The sequence below is a fragment of the Cyanistes caeruleus genome, chromosome 1 (assembly GCF_971803275.1).
Source record: "Cyanistes caeruleus chromosome 1, bCyaCae1.hap1.1, whole genome shotgun sequence".
NCBI lineage: Eukaryota > Metazoa > Chordata > Aves > Passeriformes > Paridae > Cyanistes > Cyanistes caeruleus.
The window spans coordinates 124,243,672-124,259,920 of NC_141701.1; the positions used below are offsets into that span (position 1 = coordinate 124,243,672).

The following is a 16,249-nucleotide window of genomic DNA, read 5'->3' on the forward strand; positions in this document are numbered from 1 at the left end:
GTGTGTAGTGGTGATGTTCTGTATTTTATTTAATTTTTTGGGGGATGAACAATACACTTTAAAAAGAGAAAAACATCTCAGACTTTTAGGAGTAAACAGGTATGTTTTGAACAGGAGGTACTTCTTGAACAGTGTACAATTATCTTAATGCCTCTAAGTAATGTAACTTCACAGACTACAGCAGTTTAATTGGATAAATTTGAATGTATCCATATATATATTATGTATATTTTAATACATAAAAAGCACAGTATTTATTCTCAGTCAATCTCCAATGAAAATATACAGAAATGGAATGAAATCCATAAAAGATATTAAAAGAATCCTTCAGTAAGTATCTCCCTGTTTTGAAACAGGTTAAAAATAATAAAAAACTATAATGCCTGGTATTGAGAAGAATGTTAACTTCTAACAATGCAGGAAGTTTCTTTAAGATCAGGCTGTACATACAATAAAGTAGGAGAACTTTGTATGTCACAGGTGTTTGCCTGTTTCTGCTCATACCATGTGTAGCACTTCTGATGTATGAATCATTTGGCATAACAGACTATTTATTTATAGACAAGCACATTTAAAATCAATGTCTGAAATTACTTTTTGATTAAGGTGGACGTTGTTTCCCATAGCTACAAACTGTTTTTTATTTTTAATTAATAAAAAATAAAGCTGGACTTTGTTTTTTCAAGGCTGAGGATTGATTTTGCAAGATAAAAATTATTTTGACACGGCTATCATGGGATAGCAAGGTAGCAGTGAAGATGGTTATGGAATGTCCTGTGATGTAATCATCTAATACACAATATTATAGTACTTCATGTTCACTTCCCCAAAGCAATATTATTGCTTGAATTCTGAGCAGCCTTACAATAAGTCCATTACAAATCTTTCATTAGAAATTTCTAGTTAAACCTCTGAATTGTGCTTAATACTCTTCTGTGTCGCTTACAACTAAAACCTTAGTTTTTAGGACACCTAGGACAACTAAAGAGAGCATCCTTTAAAAGATTCAAGGAAGAAGGGGTCTGTTACTCTATTTAAGTATGCTTCACTTCATCCTTGGTTTTGAGAGATGATTGGCTTAATGCAAATAATCTACTCATTACTTATGAGCTATACTGAAACAGATATGGTTTCTAATTATAAAAATTAGGGCAAAATATAAATATTTAAGGCAGCTTGCTACAAAACAAAATTCAAAAAACCCAAACAAACTGTAAATAAACAAAAAATCTTACGGCATTTTTGACCAGTTTGTTCAATTAACTCTTCACAATTATCCTGTGGAAGGAAATTTCACTATAATCTAATGGAGATTTAGTTAATAGGTATAGATGGAAAGCCAATTAAGTATTAAAAAAACTGATTAATAATTGAGTATTTAATGCTTACCATTTTCAGTGTTTCTGCATTTATAAAGAGAAAGCCAGAAAAATCTTAGAGACCAGCCTCTCTGGCTTTTGTGGATGTATACACACTCAAAAGACTGATTTTTAGTTTTTTAACTGCTATTTCCAAAATATCTCTCAGTTGTCTCGCTAAAATATCATGAGGACAGCCTACAGGGAATTTTACTTCATCTATACCAGGTGCTATAGAAAAAACCAGTTCTACCTGATTCACATCTAGACAAGAGAAATGAGTGGAAAAGCAGACCTCAAGTTAAAAGAAAGGAATCTTGGAGGTATCCTGCTAGTCAGCATCAGACCTATCAGAGGAGAAAGTGTCTCTTAATTCTTACTGTAATATTGCGGGTTTTAGGTAAAAAAATCTTTGTGATTCTTAATAAAAACTAATAACTAGTTGAGTTAAAGAAGCACACTGAAAGATTCCATTTGTTTTGCAACATATCTATTTTTCATTTTCATGCAGTAGCTGATTTGTTCCATGGGATCTGAGTATCTACATTCCTTTGATCATCTTGGAGTATCTGGGAAAAGAAACAAATATTCCATGGCTGTGCAGCATGAATCAGTGTCCATTGTGCTTTTCCAAGGATATTTTTTTTCAACAGAAATCATTTGGTTATCTGCTGTGCAGACCATCTATTTCCACATGCTAGTTCCATAAAGTAAAAAAAAAACAACAACCAACCAACCAAAAACGCCTCTTTTATTACACAGCACCAAATTTGCAAGTGGAGATAGATCTATAAAATATTCTATAAATTCAGGGTAGTCTTTGCCCAGATATAATCTCTTTTACAAAGTGCAAATTTCAGAAAGGGATGGCAATTACATGAACAAAAATCTCAACATTTAAGTAAGACTATTCATTAATCTTCTTTTCTTATGCTTTTCTCTTAGCTGGGTTGGTAGAATACAATTTCCCTTAGCTATCTGATCTATCCATTGCAAGGGAAAGCTGCTGCTGTTTCTATTCCTATGTTTTCTTTGCTTTTGAAAATACATCAATTAAAGGAATCTTCAATATAAAACTAAGCATTGAAATATTTTTCCTCTGCATTGAAAGTATTAAGCACATCTACTTATTTTCTGCAACATGTTCAGTCCCACTCTTCCTTATATAGTATTTTGCCAAGGCCATAGCTTTGGTTTTGATGCTATGGTTCCAGTCCAAATATCAATTGAAGTGATTGAGACTCTACTTTTTATACAGTAGGTACTGGATTATGCTTCAGTAGCCCAGTGGGGAATTAGAAAAGCAATTACTTTTATTAAGAAGCTTAATTCAATGAAAAGACCTTTTCAAGGAACTTAATCTCAATTGACAATTCATGCCATTAAAAAGTAATGCGGTACTACAGCATCAGCAAACCAAGGTGTTGCTTCTTTGCAAGGGATTTTACAATGATTGCTAATGATTTGGTTCTTTTTTGTGAATTATGCAATTTTCCTGGATTTTTGATCTATTTAATCAGTTCAGCTGGGAAAATTGGAAAGTTTCTAACTGTAGCATCACTTACTGTTTCCTAGGACTGACAATTATTCTGAATGCCTTTTTGTAAGAAGGTGCTTATCAAATACATTTTTCATAGGAATTAATATTAAACACTTCTTTTTCAGGTGCATCATTTTTATGCAGATGTAGCATCTATGATTTTGACAAGTTACTATAGTTTACTTTTCAGAACTGTTATCTCAGGATCACTAAAATCTTGCTGTCTGCTTCCTGAAAACTGAGTATCATCACTTTTTTAGTTGTTTTGCTGCATTTAATGCCAAATATTACAAAAATAGCATAACTTCTTTATGGGCTTCACAGAATTTAAAGCAAATATCTAAGCCATTGTTATATTTTTTTCTAGTTGAGATGTGATTGGTAGGAAAAAGGATTACAGACTGAGAGCATTATAATGTGGGGAATTTCTCTTTGTTCCTATCTTCCATACATATATATATATATATATATATTTTACTTAATTTATAGCTCATTAAACAAAATTTCTATTTTTCTTTTGTTTTCAGAACATTTTTCTCTTTTCTCTTTCTTTGTCATTATTTAATTTCCTAAAATTATTGAAAGTAAGCATGAGTTAACATTTGGAAGTGTCCAAGGTCAGGCTGGATGGGGCCTTGAGCAACCTTATCTGGTGGAAGATGTCCCTGCCCATGGCAAGGGATTGGAAACAATTGATCTTAAAGGTCCCTTCCAACCCAAGTCATTCTCTTATCTATATTTTTACCTGTATGCATCCATCAGTTTTCCTCTGACCTCTTTATTTAAGGTTGTCTTTCTAATCTTTGCATATAGTTCATTGGTTTAATTTTTTTTTTCCTTAAAGCAAGAATAAAGTACACTTATATAATAGTAACTAACAAATATCTCTCAATTTTCATATATCTAGGATCTCATCTGTACCCTCTAATGTTGGAAAAAGAAAATCCCACTACTATTTTCATGCATATTCACTAATACGGACTAATTCCTCCCAGTGTATCCTGAATGGTGTAATTTAATAACTTCTAATTGACTACAGTTGTGATATCTAATTAAAAATTTAAAAATAATGTGATGTGAAGGATTAAACCTGTAATTGAGGTATTTTCATTTGCTGTGGTTTCCAGTCTAGTCAAAGCTCAACATTTTGTCCTAAATGCAGGGCACATTTTCCTTAGAAAGGAGAGAAGCAGCTCTAGTGTACTTTAGCTTCTGATAAAATTTGCAAATTTGGCCATTCTGGGAATAGACTGATCCCTCACACTGAGGAAATAGCTCTGTTATTTAAGAAGTAGCTTTGAGCAATTAGTGGCTGTATCCGCATACTAAAATTGTTTTTCTGAAAAAAATTCTATTTAAAATGGAAATGTGTCATTGCATGGCCAACTTTGCCACAAGTCCTTAGTGGTATCTTGAAAAACCTGCAAAGATCTGAGTCTCTGGAAGGGGCTGTACTGTAACTGTGCAACATCATACTGGATCCTTACAGGAACGGTGTTTGTACAGCATAACTCTCACAAATTCATCTCTCCTGTCTCTTTTCAAGTGCTCCATGCCAAGTATTACCTCTCTTAGTGCTTTCAGCCTCAAAAACACCTTGCACTGGCTCTTTGTAAATTGCAGTCCTTATTCTTTTGTGGAAGTGGCTGGAATTGTCCCTGCTTCCCACTGTGTGCATGTGAGTCAGCTGACAGACCAAACAGAATAGGTAACTGCTTCACTTATGCTGAAACCTTTTTCCCAGACAAGTTGCTAAACTGTCTCTTATCTGCTGAGCCATTGGCTTTCATAAAGTTTACAAGATTTATCATTCCAGAGATTTCTGCCTCTCCTAGGAAAACAGTACAAAGCAGCATTGATGCATTTGTAACAGCATCAGCTATTTTAAACTTTTCTACTAAAATCAAATGGGCATTAGTTAAAATGCTGTTATGTCATAGAATTATGGAAAGGTAAGGGGTTAGAGGAGACCTTAAGGACTTTCTAATTCCAAGCCCCTCTGCTTTAAGCAGGGACACTTCTCACAAAGCCAGGTTGCTCAAAGCACCATCCAGCCTGGCCTTGAACACAGCCAGGATTGGGACATCCATAAGCTCTCCGGGAAACCTGTTCCAGTGCCTTATCACTCTCACATTAACAAATATCTTCCTAATATCTAATCTAAATTTCCCCTCTTTCAGTTTTTACCCCTTACTCCTTGTTCCATCACTGCAGTTCCTGACTAGAAGTTCTTCTGTGTCTTCCCTCTAGGCGCCATTAGTATTCTGGAAAGTGGATACGTGCAATCTTCTCCATGCTGAACAGTCCCAACTTTCTCAGCCAGAAAGATGTCTTAGTTTTCTAGCAGCAAAATCAGTTTTGCATTAAATATTCCGTCACCTTTGTTAAAAGCTGAAAGTTGTTTTTAAAAGCAGAGTACCATTTGGATAAGACCTGAATGTACAGTCATCTCTAAAAATAGAGTTGTAGCTTTATAATAACCATCACAGAATTAAAAACCAAACCAAAACCAACACACCAAATACAGTAAAACAGGAGACTGTTGAACTTTGACAGTTGCAAGCTTTGTGTCTATTTTGTGAAGGTGGTGAGGAACTGAAGAAGTCCCTATGCATGTCTTACTCCAGAACGCCTTCCCTCATAGCAATTCTGATGGTTGCAGCACTGTTTGGAGCTGCTGAACAAGATTAGATCTCCCTTTCCCCTCCACCAGTCCTACTTCCCTCGGTATCCATGTCAGGTGAAGCCTCCTAGAGAAGAATCAGGGATCAATCAATAAAGAGTAGAAGGGGTGCATAATGTTTGAAATTCCAGCTCACAAGTTCTAAAACACTGCACCAAGAATAACTGTATGCAGGTGGATGACTATTCATGCATATGCAAATGCACAATATCAAGGAGATAGTTTCCAGATAATAAGCCTGAATATATTATGATAGAAATTAGCAACATTTTCAGCATCAGGATTGGTTTTTGTTCTGAAAGGGGCTGTGCATGTTTATTCATATTAGCAGACAGACAGAAGTAATTCCATTCAAGACAGTTTTGAAAATAAGAGCTAATCAAAGTGTTTGTTATACATTGAAACAGACTCAGCACAGTGAAGCGATTAAAACTAAAATATTATAAAAACTGTTAAAGCAATTAAAGAAAACAGAAGCAGCATTAAATTAGTTGGTATACCCAGAATCTGAGTGAAAAAAAATTAGCCTAAAAAGTTAAACTAAGGAAGTAGCAAATGCATGCTTTGTATTTGTTGTTTGGTTTCCTGATTTTGGTTTCATTTAGCCTTTAGAAGAAAATATTTCCTATGTCACACAGCTATAAGGTTGTAGTTTATATAAGCCAGGTGAATATACATGGTTCCATTGATTCATTTTATGTTAGATATCAAACCAAATTTGCTACTCTATTGTGCTGGCAGTGTATAAGAATGCACATCAGAGAAACTCCTTGCTACAGATAATTTCAGTCTAAAGAAGTAAAACACATATAAGTAGTTAAAAGGCTTGCTGTAAAATAGTACTAGGTTATCTAGGCAAACACTTAAAATTAAGTTCCAAGTATGTGGCTCTTGCATCTTGCTCTTTAATGCTAAATTCAGTGTGTCTCTTGTTCTTAAAATTTGGAAACCTGGGGTTGCACAAATTCAAATATCCAAAATGGCTCTAGTCTTCATGATTGAGACATCATGGTGGTTTATGGAAAAGCTGAGCTAGAGTCAAAAGCAAATTTAAAGATAGTAATTTGAACAATTTTATGTAATAGGCATTTCAAGGCATCTCCAACAGGTATTCGTATCATCTTAAAAGTGTCACCATTTCTGTTTTAAAATTTGTCAGGAGAATGAGAAAGTGACAACATCAAAATTAGAAGTTGTTTCAAACATTTTCTGAAGGGGTTCAAAGTCCTCTCCTCCACTGTGCCAGAATTTTAACATTCAATCTGGTCTTGGTGGAATTTGTTACTTCTTTGGATTTAAAGAAATTTTATTGTATCAAAATTCAGTTCAAAACATGGTTTTATAGACCCTCTAGGTGGAAAAACAACTTGGAATCCAGAAGAAGCAGAAGGTAGAATAAAGTTCTTGGCCCTCAGTAGGAGTATCTGTACAGTCCCATTCCTGTGTTTTGCCCAATTGAAGTTTTCTGTATTAGTTGGCATTCACAGGTAGTGAGGATGATAAATTATCTTTCTATGAAGGAATATTTGGAGATTTGTGAGCCTTCAGGAAGAGAAGTCTGAACTAGGCCACTCAGGTCATGTACTTAACCACTGGGCAACCTTGGGCAATCTGCTCTTGGTGATGCTGATTGAGCCAGGAGAGTTAGATGATCTCCAGACCTCCCTTCCAACCCCAACCACTCTGAAATTCTTCTACGTTTTTGGAACCTCTTTGACTTTTGGCTTTATTTCTGAGTGAAAAATCAATTTTCCTGTGGTTTGTACAGAACTTGACTGAGTATTTACAGTGGGAATGATTGAAATCTGTATTATATTTAGTCTCCTGATGGGGGTATGAAAGAAAATGGCCCACTAGTGGCCCTAGGCATTGATCTGTTAAGTATCAACAAAAATAAGAAATTTTGGACATCTTTGAAACTAGAACTTTAGTTACTTGGGGATTTTTTTTTTCTTTCTGAACAAAACCTGAATACTTGAGGTTTGTTGTGTTATAGGAAGGTTTACTAACTTGTAGTTTTGAATCACAGTGCTGATTTTACATACATAGATCTCGGACATCAAATAATGGACCACCAGCAGAACCAAATTATCTAAGCTCACCACTGAGTGCTTTATTCATAGGATCCTGCTACTCTCAAAAACCAGTTCCCTTGTTTTTGTCCTATTTATGTGGTGTAAATCCAGAATAAATTATGTTTATATGTGACAGCACAACTAGAAGAGAACTTAGCTTATAACTTCTTATAAAACAAAATACAATGGCAAAATTGCATTGATACATTTCTAAAATGTAGCTGTACATTTCTAAAATGTAGCTGGAAGCTGTATGTGAATCTGTTCTTAGGAAAGTGAGTGGAATGAGTTTTTTGTTATATACATGTTCAAAACGCTAAAAGGCATGACCATCTTAAGAATAGTAGACAGTATTAAGAATAGAAATTTTATTAACTTTTAACAAAAAAATACATAAAACCAAGTTACTTGAAGTATCTGCAGTGTAACACTGATTTGTGTATCACCTTTAAATGCTGTACAATATAGCAGTGAGCAAAGACAGCAGCATCAATTACATATAAGTAAAATGTATGCTTCTTTAGGGATCTACTTTATTTTAGATATAACAAAATATCCTTTATTACATTGCTATACAATATATTTTTCAACTGATTTAAATAGATCCCTGACACTTCAGCAAAATAAAAGTCAGATGAAGAAAAAGGACAGTCCTAAATTCCACCAAAAACTATATAAGAATCTGAGATTTTAGGGCTATATATAGAGCAGGTGCTAACTAGCCCTACTTGCCACTGTTGCTTTCTCTTCTGTTCCTGATTGCCTTGAATCCACTAGAAGTTTCTTTTTGAAGACTGCTGGTGGCTTCCTTGTTACTAACTTGAAGAAAAAGTATTCTTAATTTTTTTTCATTGTTCAGCCCCCCTTTTCTGCTTTCTTTACTTAAATTTCACTGATACAAGCCATTTTTTTGGAGATGTTCTTCCAAATTCATTCCATCAGCCCTCTGGAAAACCTTTCTTTTAAAATAATAAAATGTAATTAGTTCTCTCTTCTTACTATTTTTTCTCAATGTCCTTTAAGAGATAATTTTTTTAACTATTTCCAATTTATTTCAGCTTTTAAGTTCTGTTCATTTTCAGCCATAATAATACACATACCTCTTGAATATGTAGAATAATAGTACTGAAACCCTAAGTCTTGGTGCTGATTGTGTTGTTAATTATTCTCACCAGTTAGGTACACTCCTGATAATACAGTTTGATATATAACTCTGGCTTACTAACCTAATATATCTCCTGTCTGTTGTTTTTCAAAAAAATTTTTCTTTTGAACACACTTAATGAAAATGCAAATGAAGTAGGGCTAATTAGCTAGGTCTAACTAGTTAGAAATGCAAGTTTTGACTTCTTTTAGTTCACTTGATGGTTTTATGACAAGTTATGCTCAAACATTGTGAATGACAGGCATATGTGTACTTTTTAATTTCAACCTTTAAAATAATTTCTACTACTATACTACTACCTACTTTAAAATAATTTCTTATAATTCTTTCTCTGATGCTGAATTTTTGTAGGGTGCTTTATCAAGTTAAGGAAAATTGTAATACTATTAGTTTGCTATATGTTCCTTTTCCTTTCTGCACTTTCCTTATGCTGCATCAACCAGGGAAATGGAGCCATTTTCTTTTACGGTTTACACTAACTGCTTTCCATTTTCATGGAAATTTCTAGATTAAATTAAACCCATTTTTCTCTTCATTATTGATTCATTAGTCCTTTAGTCAGCTATGTCTGTAATAATACTTGTTTAATTATAATCCACAGAAGTTCTATACTGCCTCTCTGGCAGACATACATTCTGTTCTATGATACTTCTGTCAGTTCATGAATCTAGAAGAGTAGCTGTGCTAACTTCTGTTTTTCTTATCAGAAAGAATGCAGGGCAATTATTCTTATAAATTTCTCCTGAAAATTTATTTTTTTAAGACATGACATCCCACTGTGGGCCTTTCATAAATCTACCTGTACAAAGCACATGTGCATGCATGATATTTGATATAACCAACATGAGCAAAGCAAAATATAGAAGAAATATGGAAAGCAGAAGAAGAAAGACACTACACTCATGAGTCCCTCAATATCTTTAATTTTGTATTTTAGTGACAGGAATGATCTCTGCACTAGATGATAACCATGAATGAACTAAAATAGTCTAAATTGAATAATTTTGTCCATCAGTTCCTTTAACACAGAGAATATATTATGCTTCAACTGTTCTTGAACTGAGTTTAAACTATAACAGAAAGCCTTCCTGTAACAATTACATTGGTCATTGCATAGTAAATAGGGATTCTGCAATATGTGTTAAAATTCAACAAATTTGCTTAAGGACATGTTCTTTCTTTTCACACAGTTAAGACAGTTCAGTAAACATACATATGGTAATTAATCTTAAAACCATAATTTAAAATTAAATGCATATTTGAGATATATAAATAAATAATTATCTTTTTTTTTTTATGTCTGCTAGCCATATGCTTCTTTTTTTATATCCTGCATATATATAGAATGAAATGTAGTGGAAAAAATATGCATATTACTCTTACAATGTTACATCCAGAAACAGACAGTAAGCACATTTTGCCCCTTACCTCCTGCCCCAGTTAGGTACTATAATATTTGTATAGAGCTTAGTAGTTTTTATATTTTAGGGTTTCAGAATGAGTGAGCTGTTAGACATCTACTTCTTAAGTAATCTTTAACTAAATAATATCTTTTCAGGCTGAGCAAACACCTCTCATTTAGTATGGCTAAGGGCTCATTCCTGCATCCTGTTGAAATAAGTGGTATCTTTCATGCAGATTTTAGGAGCTTGCCAACCCATTGCCCTGCCATATCTCTGAAAATCCTCTCACTGACCTAAGGTTGCCCAATGTCCCTCTTTGAAACAGGAACAACGGGGTGGGGGGAACCCTGTGTATGTACAGAGAAGATAAAGATGAGAATAAATTATAAGGAAAAAAAGCTTTAAATTCACTGAAAGATACTCTACTGCCTTTGTCTTTATGTCCTTTGTATTTGTCATTTCTTCCTTTAAAGCACTAGAGGAGGACAAAGACCATTAGTAGTATGAGCATTACCTATACACCTATATGACAATCTGTATAACCACTGGCTCATCTAGGATTGTCCAGACTGGAAAGGAAGGATCTGGGGACACCTAACCAGTAGCCCATGGAGTTAAATGCATGAGAAGTCTAACAAGAAGGAAGTGATATGCTCTTCAGAGATATGCATGGTGGGAAAACATAGGGTTATGGGCATAAGTGGAAATGAGAGGGTCAGACTTGATATATGGAAAAGTGACTTCACCATGAGAATGCTCCAGCACTAGTCAGGTTGTCCACTGAAGTTATGCTGTCTCCATCTTTTGAATAAAGCCCCTTAGTCTGATCTCAGATTTGACCCTAACTAGAGATGTCCTGAGAGTCTTTTTGGCCAGAATTATCCTATGATCCATTATTCAAGGTGTGGTCTATAAAATACTGGTTGGAGTGGGCTAATAACGCCCCTTGTTATTGCCCAGGATGACACTGACTTTCTTTTCTGCCAGGACTCAATGCTGTCACTGTCTGACAGAACTCCCAGGGCTTTTTCAACAGAGCTGGTCCCACCACTGAGGGTTTTTATTTCCCTAGTGCAGGGCTTTGCATTTCGTAAGGTTCCTGCCAGACCTTTCCTCCAGCATGTCCAGCTCCCTCTGGATGGCAGTCCTACCCTTGGCAGGGGTTAATTAGTACTCTCACCTGCAGACTTTAAGAACAAGTACTCCTGTGTGTCCTTCACATCACTGATAAAGATGTTAAGGACATATCCTCTATCCTTAAAGATGTAAAGATGTATTCCTGGGAAATGACCCTTCTTATTGGCATTTAGATAGAATACAGCCCATTAACCACTACCCTCTTAGCCCAACCAGTTGCACAGGTATCTAGTTTCCACCAATCCAGCGTGATATGTCCAACTTGGACAGGAAAATGTTGTGGGAATAAGCATAGAAAGCCTTGCAAAAGCCAAGATAAGTACCATCCGCTGGTATTTCCATTTTTCACTCATCCATATATTGTCTGCTCATCACAGAGAACAGTCAAATTGATCAGGCTAGATTTATCCTTAGTAAATTCATGTAGATTGTTCCCACACATCCTGCTGTCCTTCATATTACTCAGAATGAATTCCAAGAGGAGTCAGCCTATGATTCTCCAAAGACAGAAGCAAGACTGACTGATCTGGAGCACTTGGATCGAGCAAATAATCTTGTGTGCTGGTGTTAATTCCACGGGTCTGAATTTAGATGCTTTCAGTCTTAAATCTTAATTGCATTAATGAAAGAATAGCTAAAGATTCTGTTAGAGAATCTGGCATACTGGATAACAAGTCCAGAGAAATAGTACAGGAGATTTATGTAATTTCCTTTAGTTTGTCAACAGTCCTTGATTTTCCCCAGTACAAATATATGCTCTGTGGCATATTTTCTTTTAGTTACCCTGAATTTTATACACACAGACACACACACACAAAAAAAAAAAAACCACACACAAATATATATATATTGAATATCAGTAATGTGAGTGATAGTAGACCTACAAATGCCTCTAGGTATTTTGGGAATTTCACAAGAATAAATAAGTATATGGGTCAAGTGGACAATACATACTATTCTATGTGTTGTACATTGTTACACTACAATAATTAATGTAAAGTGATATCAGCTTGGGTCCCTATTACTGATTGCTTGTGAATTTGTTGTTTCTGGGAGGAAGCAGTGTGGTTTACTTTATACTGACTTTTTTTGATGAAAACACACAAAGTATAGAATTACTGTGAAAAAAGTTTGGGTTTTTTTTTCACTTAATTCCATTTTCTCCACAAAACCCTTCATATAGTGTAAAAATGTTCTAAAGTAGATTAATCAAATTTTGAGGAGATTATTTTTTTTCTTTAACAAATTTGGTGGGGTACATTTGTTTCTTAAAACCATTCTGAAAAATATTTTCTTTATATATAGCTTGCTGTTACCTCAGCTGATTTCATGGCTACTTTTCAATGCTTTGTACATGTCAGATTGTACAGTAATGCCACTAATGAAATCAGATTTGTAAGTCTGAACCCTGTTTCTTCAAAACTACTGATATACTATAACTGCAGATGACTGGCGTTGTTGCAATATATTAAAAGCAAATAAAACACATTGGAAACTGAGAATTATTTTTCTGTTAGGATTCTTGAGTTAGGTGCTTTATTCTTTCATAAATCATATAAAAATGTAAGGCTCCAAGTTCATTATAGTTTTATTAAATGAGCAACCTAAAGTCATGCTTAGCAACAAAATTCATTTAAATATCCAAACACAGATCTAAGTATATAGTATAATAAATTTAATATTTAAAATTCTGGCTGTGGCTTCTAGACATCTGTTATTTTCTTTGCTGTGAAGGAGCGAGCTGTTAACAGACAAACATATTTTATATATTTTTTCTTTGCATATTTTAATCTGCTTATGGTAGAAGATTGATTAAGGAGGGGAGGACAGGAGCATATACAGTTTGGGCAGCATCCTGACTCTGGAACAGCATGATGGAGCTTTGTATTGAAACCAGAACAAAGATGCTTATGTGAAAATGCTATGCACCAATGCTGCCACTGAGCTCTGTGCTGAGGAAGCTCTTAGCCATAAGCCATAATCCATCTATCCCCATCCTCCACCTATTCTCAAAACAGCACATAATACAGCAATGTTTCTAAAACTAGGCATGTGGATAGCAATCTCCTAAGTATTTTCCAGTAAAAAAGAAGAATCTTAATGTTAGAATCCTTCAGTTTGACATCTTTTACATTGATCTTTCACAGCTCAGCTGTGCTGAGCTGGCTTTCACCTGTGTGAGGGTTGTTGCTTTCCTAAGCATATGAAATGCTTAATGAAGGGGTTAATTTTTCTTCCTGTGTCGTAAAACCTCCAAATTTTTCTCTGGAGTTTTAAAGCTACAAGTGTCTGTGGAGTTGTCATTCCAAACTATAAATGAACTTGTGGGGCCTTTTCCATTTTGATAGCAACTGAAGCTGGACTGTTCTAATACACAGAAGAAGAGAACAGTAAAGGCCTAAGTTAAGTGCATGAATAGAAGTTCTGCACAACATAAAAAAAAATGCACTTTTAGTTGTGATCATATTTTTTGCAGCAATTTTTATTTTTTATATGACCACGTATAACTGAGAGTGCTTCAAAGCAATTTTTAAGGCAATATGGTGATTCAAAACCAGCCCTCTGCCCCATACCACGAGATGTAATATTTTATTGCAAGGCCTATAAAAATTTTGTGTTGTACTGGAATGATTTATCACAATTGTGAGTAACTACTCAATGTATTTCAGTGTTTTGATCCATATTTAGTAACTTGAGGCTCAAATATACTGGGACTGAATTCCTACCCTGGGAGAAAAAGAATCTCATGAAATCAGTGTCTTAAAGGGAAAGCAATAGATTAGACACAGGGAACAAGACACAAGTACTTAGCACATACTACTGTGAAGCTGGCATTTGGGAAGATATTTATAAAGTTGACTACTGGATGTGAATTTAAAGGTTAATATGTATGATGCTATGCCTCTGAAGAACATATTTTTCCAAAGTTACAGAAAAGTTGTTGTTTCTTTTGGTTTTGTGAGAATATGAAAAGAATAGAATGAATTACTTTGAATACAATGTGAGTTCATTTAAGACAATCAAAACTATATCAACATGAAATTTTAGTTATGAATGCCTTTGTATTACTGAGTATATGGCATAAATATGTACTTATTCCATTATATAGCATAAAATTGCATTTCAGTTGTACACTGGAAGCTCATCTAAATTTTCAAACTCTTTTGTTAAACAAAAAGCTGGAGTGTCAATGAGTTTTGGAAATGTGCTAATTCAAAACACTTAAATATCTTTTATGGTGGTGTGGAGAAGCTAATTTATAGATAGCAGGTATCATTTATGCTGAGGAAACCACGTTCAGTGCACTAGGTGAATTAAGGGATTCTCCTTTAAGAAACCTCTCTATAAACAAAATCAGGCTGGCATGGTTTTCATGGTTCCTAAAATAAAGAGGATTCCAAGAATTTCTAGCATTTGTGTCTTAGGAAAATGAAACCCTTTAAATGCACATTTTAGAAAGGAAGAATGGACACATGCACAAATGAAACAAAAAAATGCTGGTAAATGTTTTTTATTCCCAAACGTCAATGGATTTATTATATAAAATTATTAGCAACATGCTAAATCTCATCTATATTGCCTAAAACACCATTCAAAGCTTATGTCTTTTAGCACCATATATCAACAAAGTGAATACAAATAGAAATTAATGTCATTTTAATTAGAGATAAAATCAGGCTCCCAGCTGAAGTTCTGAGGCTTTTCTGACCACTCAAGACTTGGTGAAGATGGAAGCTGGTAGTGCATAGAAATCTCTCATTAACCACACTGGGAACCTGTCAGTGAAAGTTCGATCAGCTACCCAGTTCTGTGTCTTGCTAAATGGTAGGCACTGGCACAAAGACATTAATTTCCATGCCATTGCCACTCCGGTCCCTCGTTTTTACTTTCCGAGTAAATCTGCAAATTCTTACAGGCCCTAGCTGGGTTGTTGCTACCCTCGGAGAGGTTCCGGAACAGGTGCTGGAGGGAAGCGGGGGCCCAGGGCAGCGTTCGGCGGAGCGAGGTTCGCGGAGGTCCCTCGGCCGGAGGGCGCCTGGGCAGCCGGGCACGGCGGGCTGCTGCTGAAGCGGCTGCGGGGCGCCGAGCCGGGCACTGGCCCGGCCTTCCCGGGGGACAGCGGCCGCCGAGGACCGGACAGTGCCGTGGCAGGGAGGGTGCAGCCTCTCCCAGCTCCCTGAGCCGCGGACTCCGGCGGCGCAGTGCCCGCGCACCTGCGTGGGAGCCGCTCCGCGGCCGCCGCCTTTTCCCGGCGCCCCGCGGCAGCGCCCGGCCGGGCAGGTAGGCGCGGGGCGGGCGGCGCTCGGCCCCTGCGTGCCCCGCGGCTGCGTGGGTGCGCCCGCTGCCACGGCCCCGCTACCTCGCAGCGGGCGGCGGGGAGGGCGGCCGGCAGCCCCGGGCGGTCGTCAGCGGCGGGGAGACCCTGTAAACTTTGGGTAAGTGTTGCGCGGGCTTAGCGCCTCTCGGCGCGGGGCAGCGGCCGGAGAAGGGGTAGCGGAGCTTGGCGGAGCCCCGCGCGGCTCTTGCCGCACCGCCTTCCCAGCGCGGAGCGGGCGCGGAGTCGGGGGGCGGCGCCCGGGGGATGCGGGCGCTGGACAACAGGTACCGCAGCTGCGCGGGGGCGGGAGGGGCTGCGGAGGGGGTGTCTCCGTGTGCGTGAGCGATAGCGTGTGTGTGTCTCTGTGTGTCTGTGTCGCTGCTCCCCTCCCCCCTGCCGCCCGGCCGGGAAGGGGGTGGGAGATGTGCTGGCGCACCGCCGCTTAAAACCGCGCCGCCCGGAGGCGCCTGCCCGTTCCCGAGAGGAGGGCGGCTGCGGGAGCCGCGCTGTGCCGCGGAGAGCGGCGAGAAGCGGGGCCGAGGGCGGCGGTGACCCCGCGGGGCCGGGCCG

At 37.2% G+C, this 16,249-nt stretch overlaps 1 protein-coding gene across 10 annotated transcripts in view; it reads left to right on the forward strand.

Moving 5' to 3' along the window:
- Positions 1–16,249, forward strand: part of DGKB (diacylglycerol kinase beta) — a 384,986-nt gene that overhangs the window by 31,025 nt on the left and 337,712 nt on the right. For 4 of the 10 annotated variants that reach the window (XM_086855472.1, XM_086855509.1, XM_086855582.1 and 1 more), the window contains exon 1: positions 15,820–15,963. The exons of 1 other annotated variant lie outside the window; for it this stretch is intronic. The gene's annotated coding sequence lies outside the window, so the exon portion shown is untranslated. Of the gene's footprint in view, positions 1–15,571; positions 15,798–15,819; positions 15,964–16,249 lie in introns of those variants that run through there. 5 more of the 10 variants (XM_086855613.1, XM_086855560.1, XM_086855535.1 and 2 more) reach the window with 5 other exon arrangements.